The following is a 12,045-nucleotide window of genomic DNA, read 5'->3' on the forward strand; positions in this document are numbered from 1 at the left end:
CTTTCTTCCTCTTACCTAAACACAGCATCTGAGTTATTTTTCTAAAATTCAGATATGATCACTCATGTAACTCCCATGATTAAAAGCCTTTTATGGCTCCCATGTGCCTGCATGACAAATTTCAAAATCTTTATCTTGTTATAAAGCCTCTTTCTTGCTTAGCAACAGTTTGTACTTCCAACCACTTCCCCATTTTCTCTTTTCCTACAAACTATACCTGTTTCTGCTATAGTATCTCAATTTTTGGAGCACATTAGAATTATCTGTGGAGCTTTATAACATGCAAATTGCAGGACTCCTGAACCAAAATCTTTTTAGCAGAGCTTGGGAATCATTCATTCTAACTATTAATCGGTCCTGGAATACCCTCTTGGGGGTTAGCCCCTACCCTTCTTGTTCTTTTAGCAAAATTTCCACTTATCCTTTAAGATCTTGCTCCAGTAATTTTTACTCAATATCTTTCCTGTCCACCACACAGAAAAGAAGTCACTCCTTAGTCATTGTGCCCATAAGACTTTAAATATTATTCAAGTACATAGATTTATAAGTTATTTGTGTTAAAACTATATCCCTCACCTCCCTTCCTGTTTTATGATTCCCCACAGTATTTATCATCATCTAACATATTATGTATTTTGCTTATTTATTTCTTTAGGCCTGTTTCCACCCTCTAGTGTGTATGCTCCATTGCACAGATATTTTTCCAACTCTCTAATAAAAGAAAAATATCAAACAAAAAAATTGTTTTTTTTAAATTGAGGTATAGTTGATTTATAATATTATATTAGTTGCAGGTGTACAGCATGGTGGTTTAAAATTCCCTGTGCTGTACACTGTATCCTTGTAGCTTATTTATTTTATACATAGTAGTTTGTACCTCTTATACAAAAAAAAGTCTAAAGAATTATACAATGAACCCTCTTCTACTCATCACTTAGAGTTGATGGTTGTTAACATACTTTAATTATTTGCTTTACCTATCTGGAAAAGATGCAAATAAGTACTTAAAATTTTTATAAAATAAATACAGATAGTACCCTCTAATTATAGGCAGTTATCTCACAAATATACCACTTGATCACAAAGGAGAACTCTTGAAAGATTTTAATAGGATCAATTTGAAAAAATTCCTGAATTGTGTGATAGCAAGTTGTATACATCCTGACACTTCTCTTCTAAATATGTCAGCAAGCATATCTTAAGATAAAGTATTTTATATAACCATAGTAATTATCACACCTATAAAATTAATAATAATCCCCTCATATTGGCTAATATCTAATCCATTATAAAATTTCCTTGATTTTTAGTAGTTAGGATTTCTGTATTTTTTTTAACTTTTTATTTTATATCGGAGTATAGTTGATTAACAATGTTGTGTTAGTTTCAGGTGTACAGCAAAGTGATTCAGTTATACATATATATGTATCTATTCTTTTCCCAATTAGGTTATTACAGAATATTGAGCAGGAGAATTTCTGTATGTTTTCTTCACTGCTGTATCTCCAACAGCCCAAATAATGACTGGCATATAGTAAACCCTTAATTAATAATTTTTAAATGGATATATTTGTATCCCTGATTAAACTGAGGTGTGTGAAGGCAGAAGCTTTGTATTATTCACCTTTTTTAATCCTAAGTCCCTAACATGGTACCTGGAGCATGGTTGGAGCTTCATTAAGTGTTTGTACAATTTAATTGAAAAGAAGGGCACATTGCATAAATTTTAGCTTTGAGACTTGAAGTGACATAGAATTAAGGCACAGTCAAGAGAGAAAATAATTCAGGAAAAACAAACAAAGCTAAAGTGTTTGAAGAAGAGAGTTTGGATCCAAGTCTTAAAGGAAATGGTGTCTCTCAGCATGGCATAGAAGAAATCTCTTTTCCTCACATACAGATAATTTTTTCTGACCTTAGGGAGTTATCTCACAAACATAAGATCTTGATCACAAAGGAAAACCTATGAGAGATAAAGAAAGCTCAATTTCTGTCACCACTGTTGAAGAAATCTACTCAAGACCATGCCATAAGATGAAGAAATAACTATCACCTTCAGTAGATGAGAGATGGCAACACTTTCGGAATATTTTGCATCAGACCATAAAAGCATAACATGAAATTAAAATATACTGTCAATTTTGGTTTTGTTTCCTTAATGGATTTCTTCATAATATTCAGTTACATGTTTGCTTTTCTGTCTGCTATTATAGACTTTGCCCTGAACTCGGAGCCAAGAAATCTAGGCTCTAGCTCTGGTCTTGTCTGCAGAAAGCTGAGTAACCTTCTGTCACCACTGTCTGGGTCTTGTTTTCTTCTTCTTTAAAATAAAGAAGCCTGGACTCCCCTTGCAGTCCATTGGTTAGGACTCTACGCTTCCACTGCAGGAGGTGCAGGTTCGATCTCTGGTCGGGGAAATAAGATCCCACATGCTACACAGCATGACCAAAAAACTTACATAAATAAAATAAAATAAAATAAAATAGGGACTTCCCTGGTGGCACAGTGGTTAAGAATCCTCCTGCCAATGCGAGGGACACAGGTTCGAGCCCTGGTCCGGGAAGATCCCACATGCCGCAGGGCAACTAAGCCCTTGTACCACAACTACTGAAGCCCTCGCACCTAGATCCTGTGCTCCACAACAAGAAAAGCCACCGCAATGAGAAGCCTGCGCACCGCAACGAAGAGTAGCCCCCGCTAGCCGCAACTGGAGAAAGCCTGCGTGGAGCAATGAAGACCCAAGGCAGCCATAAATAAATAATTTATTTTTTTAATTAATAAATTAAATTAAATTAAGAAGCTAAATTAGAATGAGTAGTTTATAAACTGTTGGAAGTAGAACTCTTTTTATACCTTGTTTTGTGATTCATACTGTCAAAATTCAAAACATAAAGATATAAGTGAAACGTCTCACCCCATCCTGACCCTCAGCAATTTATTCCCTACCCTGACAACACTAAGGTTCCCAGTTTCGTGTATGTCTTTTTCGAAATATTCTAAGTATAAATACGAAGTGTATTTAGGAAACAAGTATATGGATATATATTATATGAAATAAATATAAAATATATGTGCATATTTTTTAATGAAAATGGTGCATATATTGTTCACACCATTCTGAGCCCTGCATAGCCCCCTGGTTTTGCTTGTTCACCTCCAGGGCTGGGGAACTCGGTCCAGGCTGGGACAGATTGAATTCGCACTGGCACCCTGTCACTTCCACCCCCTGGTCCTGGTTCTGATCCCACACGGGATGAGAGCAAGCTCACTCTCCATGGCGGCCTGCAGAGGTCTTCCCATCCCTGGAGCTTCTTTCCCCACACCCTCCCCATCTCGGCCAGAGCCCATCTCAGCATTCAGGGCCGGGGTGGCTCTCAGGACTCCAGTGCTGCATGGTCAGTGCAGGGGGGTCAGTCCTGCACCACCGGCTTAGGGACCCTGTGCCTTTGCAGGCCCAGTCCAAGGTCCTGCCACACTAAGCAGATGGCTAGCCACTGTCAATCTGTCCGCTCGGCTCACATCATGCCAGCCCTGGCCCATCACTGTGCCCTGGGATCTTGGGCACCAAGGGCAAGACCTCAGTCATCTTGCTGAACCCCCGTCTGAGAGGGGGCTCCCTCGGGACCCACGTGCAGCTTGCTCGGCCCCTCCTGCCCTAAGCATTTGTCTCCACGATGCACTTGAGGAACATGGTGTCGTCCTTCACGTAGGCATGCTTGGGCGACTGCAGCTTGTTGAAGGGAAAGAAGAGTGGGCAGCTGCTGGCCACATTGGTTTCACTCTGGGGCCGGACTTGGCAGTGTAGACAGCCGGGGACAAGAGGCTGACGGTCCTGCCGCAGGCTGACTCATTGCACCGCCTGGTGGCACTGGTAACCTTCCATAGGAAGGTGCCATTGTAGGAGGCCTCTTCCGTGAGGCGGGAGCTCTGCTCCAGCTTGCCCAGGGCCTGGTCTTTCTGGGCCAGGGTCTGCTGCAGCTCCACCACCCTCCGTTCCAAGCTCAGGATGTAGTCAAGCCGGCTCTGGTGGACGGAGGCGGCCAGGGCCAGGTGGGAGGCCTCGACCTCCTTGTTGAGGACAGCGCCAATGTTCTCAAACATGCACAGCTTCCCCTCCAGCTCAGTCAGGAGCGTCTCCTTCGTGAAGTGCTGCAGGGCCAGCTCCTTCTGGCTCTGGGAGCAGGGGACCCGGTAGCAGTCCACCTCTAGGTCCCCAGCCGCCTCCACAGGCCCCTGCAGCTGCAGGTCTGACAGATTCCACTCCAGGGCCATGAGCCCAGACCCCAGGCCAGAGCCCAGCTGGGTTTCACGAGACCCAACAGGAGGTTCAGGTGTGTGGCCTGGGCGGTGACCTCATGCTCCTGCATGAACTTTGGGCTCCCCTTGAATGAGCAGCCAACTCCGGCAAAGGGGCACCCACTCCAGCCTCGGCCACCTCGGGCTGATCCTGCTTCTGAGACAGAAGGCTTCCTGGCCTCTTGGATGGGGAGTCGCCCCCTTTGCATTTGGGACAGATCCGATCCTCGCCATTCCTCACGTTCTCGGAGAGACAGACGGCACAGCAGAGGGGTCTGGGCTCTGGTGGGTCCTGCCAGACAGTGGGGGGCACCCAAAGGGGAACTCGTTCTCATCGGGGGCCCCTGTTCAAGCTCCTCTGGGGAGGGGACCAGCCGCACGGAGTCTGTGCTGGGAGAATAGGTGAGTTCTGGTCAGGCCACCCTCCCTGATGAGCAGGAATCTGATGATTTTACCTTCTAGCTGGCTTGTGTGGTTCAACGTCACAGCAGGGATGAGACAGGAATTACCCTTTGTGGTGAAAAAAATCCCCTGGATGGTGACTGCCGGCTCTAGGAGTGGCCAGTCATTCTATTGAGCAAGAGGGAGGAGGAGAGCAAGTCAGAGAGAAAAAGGAACCGTGTCACGGACTTTCAGGAGCCACAGTTAGAGTTTCCCCTGTCGGAGGACCTCAGGCTGACGCTGGCTTCCTCCACCTCCTGCCCGGGGGACAGGGGCAGAGAGACCCCCAGTGGGTGACTTGTCTATGTTCCCTGCAACCTCGGAGCAGCCTAGGATTCTCGCTGTGGGTGTTCACCGTCCCAATGGAAAACCCCAGGGTTCTGGTCAGGTCCAAAAATGCAAGTTCCATGCATATTGTTTCTGCCCAGAGTATCTTAGGTAAAAGTCACTTTCGCACGGCGGGTCTCGGTTACCCCATCTTGGCGCTGCCACCGCCTCCCAGCAGCCCCGCGGGAGCTTCCGGTGGCACAAGGACCCTTGGTGGCATCTTTACATTTTATCTTAATTTTCTCTATGTCTACCTGAGGCCCGGGGCTGTATATCACTTCTCTAAGACACTACTAATAATATAATAGAACTCAAGGAATGTTCAATAATGAATCAATAATATAGTGATCTCAATGGGCATATACAATGCGTATCTTTTGTATCCATCATTTTAAGCTGCGTTTAAAATCTTTATTTATATACTGTAAAGTTAAGTAAAATGAATTAGAGCCAGTGAAGATAATTATTAGAGCCAGTGAAGACAGTGAATATAATTATTCACAGGGGAGAAATTCTTTGAAAATTGATCAGTTACTTCCAAATATATTGTCTTACTTCTGAAAAAATGAAACTGAATTTGTTCTGTATTGTAAGGAAAAATGTCAAACCATCGACCCGCTTAATCAAAGTGGACTGAATTTCATCAAACTATTTTCCGGGGCTTCCCTGGTGGCGCAGTGGTTGAGAGTCCGCCTGCCGATGCAGGGGACGCGGGTTCGTGCCCCAGTCTGGGAGGATCCCACATGCCGCGGAGCGGCTGGGCCCGTGAACCATGGCCGCTGAGCTTGCGCGTCCGGAGCCTGTGCTCCGCAGCGGGTGAGGCCACAGCAGTGGGAGGCCCGCGTACCGAGAAAAAAAAAAAAAAAACCACTATTTTCCGACAAATGAAGTATTTATAATCATGGGCTTTTTTTGGACTAATTTTCTTTAAAGATTTTTTAATATATTAGGTCACCCTTAACCTTTGATGAAACAACTGCCCCACTATGTAATATGATTTAGATGTATCATAAAAATTTCCCTATCCCTAGAATACCTTTTTCATTCAGTTCACTGAAGGCCCAAAATCCAATCTGAGATATATTCCTTTGATGAAAGATTACTTTCATCTTTCAAAATGGAAATCTTTTGGAATATGACATATGTTATCAAATAGTCAACAGATTTACAGATCTACTCTATACAAATGCTTTGAAGATTAAATTTATTGGGCTCTTTCCATGGGTGTTCTGGTTATTGGGGTCTTAAGAAAGAAAAATTAAAGACCATATTGAGTGAAAGGGATTGGGAAAGGGAAGACTGAAGACAGAAGAATTTTCTTATCCTACATATTTGCTCATAGCTGTCATTCTTTGTAGCCCTACTGGCCAAGTACTGTATTGATGTAAGGTCCAGAGCATGTTGTTTAACCCTCAAAACCCTCTAAAACCAATAGATGGTTTTATATAAGTTAACAAATATTTATTAAAGCCCTACTGTGTGTCAGTAGGTGCATCTTGATCCTAGGTGCTTGGGATACAGCAGTGAAGCAAACAGATAAAACTCCCTGCCCTATTTAAGCTTATCTTCTACCAGGAGAAGTTAAGTAATAAACAGTAATCATAATAAGTAAGCAAATTATATAGTTTTTTTTAGAGTGATGGTTACTATTGGAAAATCGAGCAGCTTAAGGGGAAGATTAAGAGTGCCAGAGGTGAGGCAGGTTGCGATTTTAAATGAGATGATCAGGGTAAGCCACACTGAGTCTGTAATACAACAATCCTCAAAGGTTTAAGGGTAAAGGTTGTTGGCCATGAGAATTTCTGAAGAAAAGACTATTCCTAGTGAACAAACAGTTCCAAGGCACTAAGATGGGGACATGTTTGGCATGTTCAAGTAGAACAGAGAGGCTAGTGTGCTTGGAAATGAGAGAGCAAGAAGGAAAGGAGAGAAAGCAGTGAGGTCAGAGAGATACTGGGGTGAGGGATGAAAGAGGTGGCCTTGTAGGAGTTGGCTTTTACTCTGAGTGAGATGTGAAGCCGTTGGAAGGCATTAAGCAGAGGACTGACATGATTTGACTCATAGACAATTCTAACTGTATTAAGAAAAAACTGTAGGGAGGCAAAGTTAGTAGCAGGGAGTCCAGTTAGAAAACTATGGCAATAATCTAGGTGAAGATGTTGCGTTTGGGACTGGGGGAAGACCACAGGAAATAGGAAGAAATGATCAGATATATTTTGAAAGTAGAGCCAACAGGATTGGCTGATGGATCAGATGTGGGATATGAGAGAAAGAGCAAGAAAAAGGTTGACTTCAAAAATGTAGGCCTGGGATCATTATCAAGTGATAGGGGGAAGACTGCAGGTGGAGGAGCTGAAGGAGAGAAGACCAGAAGTTCCATTTTGGACATGTGAAGTTTGAGATCCCCATTAGCCACCCAAATGGAGGTTTTCAGTAAGCAATTTGATACGCAACTCTAAAGTTCAGAAGAGAGGTCTGGGCCAAAGACATAAACTTGGGAGACTTATGGCATATACATAGAGTTTAAATCCACAAGACTGGTTGAGATCACTAAGGGAGGGAATGCATATGGAGAAGAAGAAAAAAAACTAAACTCTGTGGCACTTCAACATTGAAAGTTCAGGCAGAAAAGGACAAACCAGTAAGAGGAAACCAAGAAGCAGCAACCAGTGGCATGGGAGGAAAACCAGGTGAGCATGGTGTCCTCCAAGCCAAGAGAAAAAAGTGTATCGAGAAGGAAGGAGGTCTTAACTCTGCCAAATGCAGCTGACATGTTAAGTAAAATGTGTCCTGAGAACTGACCATACATGCATTTAGCAGCATGAATGTTACTGGTGACCAGAGCAAGGATGGATGGCATGATGGGGGCAAAATCTTGATGGGAAGGGGTTTAGGAGGTAGAAACAGAGAGTGAGCAACAACGACTATTCCAAAGAAGCAGATACAAGTATTACATCTGTTTTACAAAGGCTCCAAGGGGGTTTGTACTTGCCCAAGTGCACATACCAGTATCCAGTACAGCTAGGACCTAAAAGCAGATTTGCTTGAATTGAGAATCTATCCTATACAGTCTGGGATCTGCCCTGTTCACAGATACAATAATTTAGTGAACAGAGAAACATGAACTAAAAATAACCATTGATCTCTCATCTTCTGTGTTTTTCTACCAAAAATTCAGACTAGTGTTCTTATGGTCTTCCACAGCATAAAATCCCCTCTCATTTTCTAGTTCCTTCCTCGGTGTGGTCTTGTTGTTACCTCACTTGTGTAAGCATTATCCTCACTCATCTGACACTCTTCTCTTAAAAAAACAAAAAAACACTTCTCTGGTTTACCTTTATGTCCAATTATCACATTCAACTGTTTCCAGATCTCTGAATCTATATGTTATTTCCCATTTACCTAGGAATCAATGTCCTTCAGTCCATTTCATCTCCCAGTAGATTCTGTCTGTAAGATCTATAATAAAACCACTACTGATTCTGACTGAGAGGTTAACATGCCTCATAGAGTCAGAAAATAGAGTGAAGCATCTTTGTGTTCATGTATTGGTATATGGTTGAGGGTGGAGGAAGTGGCAGACAAGGAACAAACAAAGCTGGAGATAAAACTCCAGAGTAACCTAAATTTCTAGTAACATCCCTAGCAGTGTTGGCAGAAAACGAATCCAAGGGTGGAAAAAAGCAATATGGTCCATAGCATGACAAAGAGAGGAATTGGAAAATAGAGTTTCATACCAAAAAGCTGGCAGAACACACGAAGTGGGGAAGGGAGGGAGTCATAACCATAGACTTGGGCCAGTCAGATGGCAGGGAAGATAGTGAGAATGAGCCCAGGAGCACAGATGACTTGGCATGAAGTGCCCTGCTTTTACTTCTCTCCTCATGGCCCGTCTTCAAGTGCCTTATTTGTTCTACTAAGTATTACCAAAACTCCTCCTTACACTGGAAATAGTCATAGTGACAAGCTCAGTATAAACAGAACCTCTATTCTACAATGCACTCTGTTCTGGGTCACTGGAAACACTGATTTCTTCACAGGTGCTACTAACCTTTATTAATATGACAGTCCTAGTCATGATATACATCTTTGCAACAAGCTGGTCTGTTCATGAGGGATTTATATGTTTTTTCAGCCTGTTTTTGTGTACACTGATCTTTTCTATGTGTATTGCCAGCCTTATCTCAATGAAAGCCCATGACTCACGATCTGTGTCTCTGAGTCATGCTCTGAAGTTAGGTGAGTTAGCCTTAATTTGGTTCTTTCCACTTATCAGTGTAAGCCTTGTGTCCCGGAGAACTTTGTTTTGTTTTCCTTCCTAGCACTTGGAACTCCCTCAATTGGTAGTTGATAACTTCCACAAGTATGCATTTTACATGAAGGAGTGAAAGTTGGCTCAATGACAGGCAAGAAGAATAAAGCAAATTGGCACTGAATAGAAACTGTGTTGTGAAAGACATTAATATTGAGGAAAGCAGAGATTTTGTAGATAAAGTTTCTTGTTTGCTTCATTGTAAACCAATTGACTTCACTCTCTAACTGTAGGTCACAAAGGAAGATGACAACCCTGGAGAACTTGATAGATATGGGAGGGGGAGATGAGAGGGAGACGTCTTGTCCATTCATGTATCTGAGATTAAATTATTGTACCAGAAAGGGAAGAGTGGATTAAATAAGAGAGTAACATGCAAGCACCAAGTATTTCTATCATAGCCTGATGCCCCAGAAGAAAAACAGTCTGAACTTGTAACTTCATTTTTTATCCTGACATTGTCTGTTATTTAAAAAGCCTTATGAACTAATAGCATCTGAGAACCTGAGAAATGTGCCTGGAACTGAACTATCTGGTCAGGAAACACATAGACAATGGTCTGAGTAATTCATTTATATGTTAGAACAGATAGGAGAACTTATTTAACTGTCAAAGTGTTTAGAAGGAGAATCTTGAAAGTGTACCTAACATTTTTCTTTTCTTTTTTGCTCTACTATTTAAACTTCACTAATTTACTGTAGTCATTTTTTCAGCAAAGAAAGCTTAATTGTTTGCTAACTTTTCACATGGATTTTCAGACTTTTAAGTAGAGAATTCTTTACATCCTAGGAATTTTGCAGACTCATTCATAATAGTTTTAAACATGTTTAACACTTTATTACTCATTCTCAATGGTAATACAAAATTAATTTTTATTTGATGTTGTAACATATTATGTTTCTTTTCCAAAAAACTCATCTACTTTTGGTCTATAACAAGATATTAATAAAATGAGAAGGCCAAGTGTTATTTAGCATCCAGGATAAAGCCAGTCTGTGGTTCCATACTTTTTATATATTACAGACATGACTAATTCAGAAGTAGATTGTTCTTGAATAGGCATATATTATGTTCCATTTTAACAAAAATAGATCTTTGTTCCTTCTTCCCTTTACTTTTCCTCTGAAAAATATTCATGGAGTCTCAGCTATTGTCCAGGCACTGTGATAGATAGAGCTGTAAACAAGCAAAACAGACATATTTCTTGCTCTCACGGACCTTACATCTAGGGGGATGGCCAGTTACTGAAGAAATCCTTATACAGTCCCAGTGGTCAGCACTATATAGACAAGTATAAGGAAATATATATTAATCTGTGCGTCATGCTTCCCTGGGGAAAGGAACTAAAGTACAAGAAACATTAAGCTAGATGTAAGGGAGGAGATTTGGGAGGCAGGTACATTCCAGGCTGGAGCTTGGTACAGTGGTCAGGATCGGATAATGAACAAGCATGATTTTTCAATCTTTCCCCTGAACCCAAACCTGGAGATGCCACAAAGGTAAAAAAGAATTTTGAGGGATCCCAGAATCTACATCAAAGACTGTGAAAAGTCCTTGGAGACCAGAATGTGGGTCAGGTCCCACAGAACCTAGAGGAAACCTTTCTAGTTCTATACTTTCCTCTCTTCACCTTTTACTGGCTGGCTCAGTGCCTCCTCTGCCCTACTGGGTTCATGGGAGTGGACAGAAAACCTAAGTTCCAGTCAAGCACCTGCAACAGGTGGTAGTTCATCTGGACACCACTGGCCCCAAGTTAGGGAGGAAGAATAGACTAACTGCCTAGTGCAGAAGGACTGAGTGGCTTTCCATCACCAAGTCCCTACTGGGTAAGTGCAAGGAGAGACAGCCCCCAGAAAAAAGCAGTGTTTGGCGCAGGTTGAGGGTGGGCAGGTTACAAAATGCAATACCAGATGCTCTTCTCCTTTTGTGGTCACCCTCCAGCACACATTATCTTTACCAAGAGGTGTATCAGCTCGGATCTGAGTTGTCATCTCTCCCTTCAGATACACATACATCACCAGCAAGAAAGATGGCAGTTCCACTAATATGAGCACAAAGGAAAAAATAAACAGACATCTGAGGGGTACAAGGGCAAGCTCTATGAAAGAGCCCACCTATCCATGAGAAAGCAAAATTACCGGACCAAATTAAAATACACAAAATATCCCTATCAAGAATAAAGAGAGAATATTTTAAACGTCAAACAGTTTAAAAGATTTCACTAGAGCTATTAAGCAGGAAAAAATTAATATTGAAATAAAGGACTTAATTTCTTAGGGAGATTGAGAAAAAATACCAAAAATTATTTCTGAAAAGTTTGCAAGTGACTCTTCTTATTAATGAGACTCTTAAACAAAAAGAAAGAGATTTTTTCCGATTTGATCATTGACTACATATTAAAAAGTTCCTCAAGCCTTTCTTTAGGACTCATTCTTTAGCAGAAAGAAAACAAACAGATGATTCTCAGCAAAAGAAAATTATTTTTTCATAAATAGCACAAATAATGTATAGATATATACTTACTAAATTAAGTTCAACACAGAAGTATGTAGAGGAAAAAGTGAAAGTCTCTCTTCAACATCACTCTCAACAGTTTGCTTTTCTTTTTCTAACATAAGTAGGATAATACCGTGTTATTCTATAACTTGCTTTTATCGTGTAAAATATATTTT

General features: G+C 41.6%; 1 pseudogene; it reads right to left on the reverse strand.

Annotated features, from left to right (window-relative positions):
* Nucleotides 1–3,699: 3,699 nt before the first annotated feature.
* LOC136131854 (TNF receptor-associated factor 1 pseudogene) lies at nt 3,700–11,364 on the reverse strand (annotated as a pseudogene).
* Between the last annotated feature and the right edge of the window lie 681 nt (nt 11,365–12,045).

The sequence above is a fragment of the Phocoena phocoena genome, chromosome 12 (genome assembly GCF_963924675.1).
Source record: "Phocoena phocoena chromosome 12, mPhoPho1.1, whole genome shotgun sequence".
NCBI classification, from domain to species: Eukaryota; Metazoa; Chordata; class Mammalia; order Artiodactyla; family Phocoenidae; genus Phocoena; species Phocoena phocoena.